The sequence below is a fragment of the Camellia sinensis genome, chromosome 1 (assembly GCF_055761805.1).
Source record: "Camellia sinensis isolate YWXY chromosome 1, ASM5576180v1, whole genome shotgun sequence".
Lineage (NCBI taxonomy): Eukaryota > Viridiplantae > Streptophyta > Magnoliopsida > Ericales > Theaceae > Camellia > Camellia sinensis.
Window position 1 is genome coordinate 218,544,262 of NC_138961.1, and position 6,191 is coordinate 218,550,452.

Consider the following 6,191-nt stretch of genomic DNA (forward strand, 5'->3'; position numbering starts at 1 on the left):
TGCACCTTTTGATCTCATACATTCTGATGTTTAGAGGCCTTCACCTAATACCACTGTGGAGAGATCTAAATACCTTGTCATATTTGTCGATGATTTCACTTGTTTTACCTAGTTATTTCTTATGAAATCTCTTTCTAAGTTACACCAAATATACTATGATTTTTCACAAATGGTCAAAACTCACTTTTTTTCCACCATCAAAATTTTTCATGCTGATAATGCCCAAGAATATAAAGAAACTCATTTTTTTAGATTCTTTCGTCAAAATGATACACTTTCTCATTATTCTTGTCCTGGCACCTCCCAACAAAATGGTCGTGCTGAGCACAAACATCGCCATATTTTAGACACTATCCATGCTATTTTAATATCTTTTTCTTGTCCTGAACATTTTTTGGTGGAAGCTTCTTTCACAACCGTCTATACTATCAACCGTGTTCCTTCCCTTACCATCAACAATCAAACCCCATATAAGCGTCTGTATGGCATACCTCCTATCTATATTGGTCTTCGTGTGTTTGGATGTGCTTGTTTATTCTTCTTCAACCTCATGAGCATACCGAATTAGAACCTCGCGCTCGTTTGTGTTGTTTCTTGGGGTATGGGATTGAACATAAAGGTTATCCTTGTTGGGACCCTCTTTTTCATCGTCTCTATGTCTCTCGTCATGTAGTATTTTGACACAAGATGTTCTCTTCTCTATCTAAGTTTCATTTGTCCACTTTTACTACTACACCATTTTTTACAGATCTTTCTTTTCTGTTTGATGAACTTAATACAGACCCTACTTCCGACATAATGACTCCAGCCCATCCTGAGGATTATGTAACCTCCTCTTGGTTTCTCAATTCCGTTCACCAAAGTTTACAAACTTTGCCGTGCTTTGTATGGTTTGAAACAAGCTTCTCGTGCCTAGTTTGCCAAGTTTAGTTCTACCAATCGTGACTTTGGCTTCTCCTCTAGTGCCCATGATTCTGCTCTGTTTATACACAAGACAAAGCGTGGTGTTATTATTCTTCTTCTCTATGTGGATGATATGATCATCATTGGGGATGACACAATGGGTATATCTACTCTCAAATAATTTCTCAATCGCTAGTTTAAGATGAAAGATTTGGGTCTACTTAGCTATTTCCTCGGCTTGAAAATTTCTCAAGATCCTTTTGGTTACTTTCTCACATAGGCTAAGAATGCATCTAATCTCTTAGCTCATGCTGGTCTTACTTATTGCAAGACTACGCCTATCCTAGTTGATCATCAGACTCGTCTCACACCTCTTGATGGTCACCTATTATCTGATGCTACTTTATATCGTCAGTTAGTTGGCAGTCTTGTCTATTTCACGGTTACTAGTTCAGACATTGCCTATGTTGTTCACATTGTCAGTCAGTTCATTGTTGCTCCTCGCTCTCCACATTAAGATGCTCTAGTTCACATTTGGCGCTATCTCCAAGGTAGTATGTTTCATGATCTTCACTACTCAGCACACTTTTCTTTACAGCAACACGCCTTTTTTTGAGGATCCAATTGACCGCCGTTCTACTACAAGGTTCTATTTCTTCTTAGGTGACTCTCTCATTGCCTGGCGTAATATAAAGCAAACTTTTATTGCTCATTCTAGTATTGAGGCTGAGTATCGTGTTCTTGCTAACACTACTCAAGAGCTTGTGTGGCTTCGTTGGCTTCTTTCTGATATGTGAATTTCTCATCCTGCTGCTAGTAACCCCTATAGTGACAATTAGAGTACTATTCAGATTGCACATAATAATGTCTTCTATGATCACACCAACATATTGAGATTAATTGTCACTTCATACGACAACATGTTAGTAGTGGCACTGTTCACATTATCTTTGTTACCTCTGTCAATCAGACAGTCGACATCTTCACCAAGGCTCATCCTCTAGGAAACTTTTCTGACTTACTTTCCAAGCTTAAGGTGATATCTACATTACCACATTGAGCTTGAGGGGGTGTTAGCTTTATATATCTATATTACCATATTGTGCATTACCATATTAGCTTCTCATTCTCTTATATGAAAGAGTCTTATATTCACTCATATTCATTCATTGAAATATACAAAGTTATATTCTCTCTCTCTCTCTCTCTCCCTCTCTCTCTCTCTCTCTCTCTCACTCTCATAACAGCTATAATGACCACCTAGTGCTATATTGGATTGAAACTAGCTACTAAATGTAAGTTCAAATGAACCAATAAAGGACCTCAAACAAAAGTTCTTTAGCTCAAGTTCAAATAAAGAGTGTAACATTAACTAGCTCGGCCAACAAATTATCTGAAGCAATTGTAACCTACAGAGCACCAAATGTTTGAGCAGCTACGCTAAATGGTGTATCAGCTCTCTAAGTTTTTGAATTTCTCCACAAATGTCTAGCTAAAATATTCTAGAAGCAAAATACATAATAATAGGGTAAGCAACAACATTGATGTCTCATCAAGTTAGTCTAGTGTGCATTATGAGGTATGAGGTTTTATAGAACCTCATATTTTGGGGAAAATACACTTGAAATCTCACTAATAATAATAACTATACTAGTGAAAGTGCTTTCTAACAATTATCAGAGCTTGCTTCCCCAAGCACAGTTCATGTGAGTGAAAATATATGTACAACAACAATCATTCAAATAAGAATCAAGATCCCATTTCTCCATTGATAACTTTAACCAAGAAGGGAAAAAGGACATGTAACATAATCAATTAAGAGAGAGAGCGATAAGCATACAATTATCGATTACACCTCTCTCTTTAGTTCAAGCATTGCTGATCCCTATTCCTGCATCACCATAAGCCCGGTTAGGTTTGGCGGGGTTTTGGTTGTTCTTGACAGGGTAAGAAGTCTCCATTGCAATTTCGCACTTGCCAATATGGGAGTCAACCACATTACGTTCCGTCCTGACTATGAGACTCAGAATCCTCTCACATGGATTGTTGATGAGATACAATGAAGAGATGAGCTGAATCCTTGTAGATCTGTGAGGATGAACATAGTCGGTACTACCCAACCGAGGTTGCTGGTAGGGGATACTCCGATGATAAAGTTAGCAATTCGAATCAAAGAAAGAAAATGAATAAAATAAGGGTATTAAGGCCTCGTTTGGGGACTAGCCGGTTTAGCAAAAAAATAAAAAAGTTACTTAAAAAATCAAAAAGTCAAAAACCCATACCAAAAAGTCAAAAATTCTCTTTTGTCTTTACTTTTTGCACATCTTTTCGTAAAAAGTCAAAAAATCATCCCAAACATACTAGTTTTTTTTAACTCATATTTTAGTCAAATAGTCAAAAAGTTACTAAATTAACTTGTTCCCAAACGAGGCCCAAGTGTGTTACGTTATGTTGGAGAGATTAGAGAGCCCCACTACCTTCTATATCCTACTTTATTTTTATAGAAATGTAATATTTGTTTGGTAAATATTTATTTAGTGGACTTTCTTGTTAATCTTGGTCTATTCTTAACACTTTTTTGAATTGAACCTATGGCTAAGTTTGGCATAACTCAAAAAAGTTAAAAAGTCAAAAAAATCACTATTCAATTTAAGTCATATCATCTTATTTAAGTTACATCACCTCTCTACCACCTCACATCAAACGCAACACATATTTTATAAAAAGTCAAAAAGTGCACTTATTTAGATAATGCCAAACAACCCCTTAAGTGAGCTGATATTTTTTTTGAGCTCCCACACTGACATATGCCCCAGGGAAAAGGGGTCACTGCTGTGTTCAAAATACAACAGTGACTGTGGTGCCTTTGTTTGAGGTGTATTATGGCCTTATTTTTATAATCCAAACCGTTTATTTTGTACGATTTGTTGAGTACTTCATGCCTACCAAAAATCATATTAATCGAATACCAACAACTATATGATCGATAACCAAAAAAATAAATAATAAGTTTTTCTTTTAAAAAATAACATAAACAATATACGATTCGATTATATAGTTATTGATATCTGATTAATATGATTTTTGATAAGTATGAAGTACTCAACAAACTCTACAATATAAACAGTTTAGATTATAAAAATAAAATTATAATACACGTCAAACGAAAGTACTGTAATCAGTACTGTGCTTTAATCACATCAAGACCCCTGCTCCATGCCGCAGCCAGTCCCCACGAGTTCCTCACAATCCAGTAATCCATGCCGTTTGCTGTGCCGTATCCAATCACAACAATAGCATGGTCCACTACCGTCCCGCACTTACTGGTGAATATGCCCTGAGGAGATTTAAAAAAAAAAAAAAAAACAACAAACAAAAAAAATTACCTAAGTTAAGGAACCACAGCACAATTATTTCACTTTTTTTTTTTATATTAATTTTATTATCCAGACTTGCCCAAAAACTAGGAATGGCAACGGGGCGGGGCGGGGCCGGGGACCACCCTCCCCGTCCCCGATCCCCGATGGCCAAAACTTCCCCGTCCCCGGCCCCGATCCCCGACGGGGAACCTGTCACAGTCCCCATCCCCGTCCCCAACGGGGATCGGGTTTCCCCGACCCCGAAAAGTCCCCGATCCAACTCTGTTTCAACATTCAACACCATCAACAGATAAAAAAAAAAAAAAAAAAGAATAACAGATCATCAAAAAAAAAAAACAGATCTGTTTCAACATTCAAATTTCAACATCATCAACATAGATCAACAAAAAAAATAACAGATCAAAAAAAAAAATTTACAGAACATTAGATCAAAAAAAAAAATTTACAGATCATCAGATCAAAAAAAAAATACAGATCATCAGATCAAAAAAAAAATTTACAGATCATCAGATCAAAAAATCAATAACAAATAAAAAAAAAATAACAGATCTTACAGATCTGAGCTGATGAGGCGCCGGAGGAGGATATCGACGGAGGAGGGCGGCGGTGGAGATCGGTGAAGGAGATCGGCGGTGTGCTACACTCCATTAGATCTGCCGTGGCGACGGAGGAGGAGGCTATAGTGGCCTGGTGGAGGAGGAGGAGGAGGAGGAGGAGGAGGAGGTGGTGGCTTGGAGGAGGCTCCTGCGTCTGTGTGAAGAGAAGAGAAGAGAAGAGAGAGAGTGAGAGAAGAGAAGAGAGTGTGACTGAGAATCTCTCAGTCTGAGATAGAGCTACTGGTGCTTAGTTATTCAACACAGGGATTGAAATATATTTAATATAATATATAAATATAATATAATATATAAATATAATATATATCTATCATATAATATAGATAGAGCGTGTCAGAGTGTAAGTTAACATATATATAATATATATATATATATAAATCGGGAGCTGATCGGGGCGGGGGCGGGGCCGGGGCCGGGGCGGGCCGGGGATGTAATATATATCACCGTCCCCGGCCCGAATGTCACCGGGGATTTATTTTTTAATACTATCCCCGCCCCGCGGGGAGTATTTTTCGGGGAAAAACCGTTCTTATCGGGGACGGGGGTCGGGTCCCCGTCGGGCCGGGTTCAAATTGCCATCCCTACCAAAAACCAATATAAAATGAGTTATACTAAGAATTCCAAACAAATTACTAAATTTTTTTATCAAATCTCTCATATGGGCGTGGAATCTACACACATTTGATTTGTGTGAATCACATACCCATACGAGAGATTTAATAAAAAATTCCATAACATTTTTCATATAAAATTGCCATCTAAAAAATTGTAATTGAGTAGTAAATGCCACTGCATTAAATGATGAAAGTTAGCAACCGCAATTTGACATCGTTAGTGCTACACCAGCTATATTATTTTAATCGAACTAAAAAAAATAAGTTAAATAAATTAATCGTTAGTGCTACACCACCGATATTATTTTAATCGTTAGTGCTGCATTAGCCTTCGTTTAGTTATTTTAATCGAACTAAAATATATATATATATAAAAAAGATAATTAACAATTATTCATCTCACTAAAAAAATCACCACTAATAACACTAATGCATTAAAAAAGTTAAAAAAAAAAAATACAACTCCAAGACCAAAATATCACATCATTAATAACGGGACCCACTGCCACCTAATTAGTGGGAGCACTAATTAGTGCTCCCAAACATTTTTTAAAGATAAAATAAGTTAAATAAATTAATAAAATAAAATATTATATTTAAATTATAATTATTTTATTTTTTAAAAAAAATTAAAAAAATCAAATTAAATAAATTTTTTAGTCTCAAATTAAAAAAATCCC

At 36.3% G+C, this 6,191-nt stretch overlaps 1 long non-coding RNA gene across 1 annotated transcript; it reads right to left on the minus strand.

The window, feature by feature from the left end:
• Positions 1-3,523: 3,523 nt before the first annotated feature.
• Positions 3,524-5,221, minus strand: LOC145802580 (uncharacterized). Its single transcript, XR_014344597.1, has 2 exons — positions 4,838-5,221; positions 3,524-4,240 (listed from the first exon to the last, which is right to left on the minus strand). It is a non-coding gene; the product is annotated as an uncharacterized LOC145802580 (long non-coding RNA).
• Between the last annotated feature and the right edge of the window lie 970 nt (positions 5,222-6,191).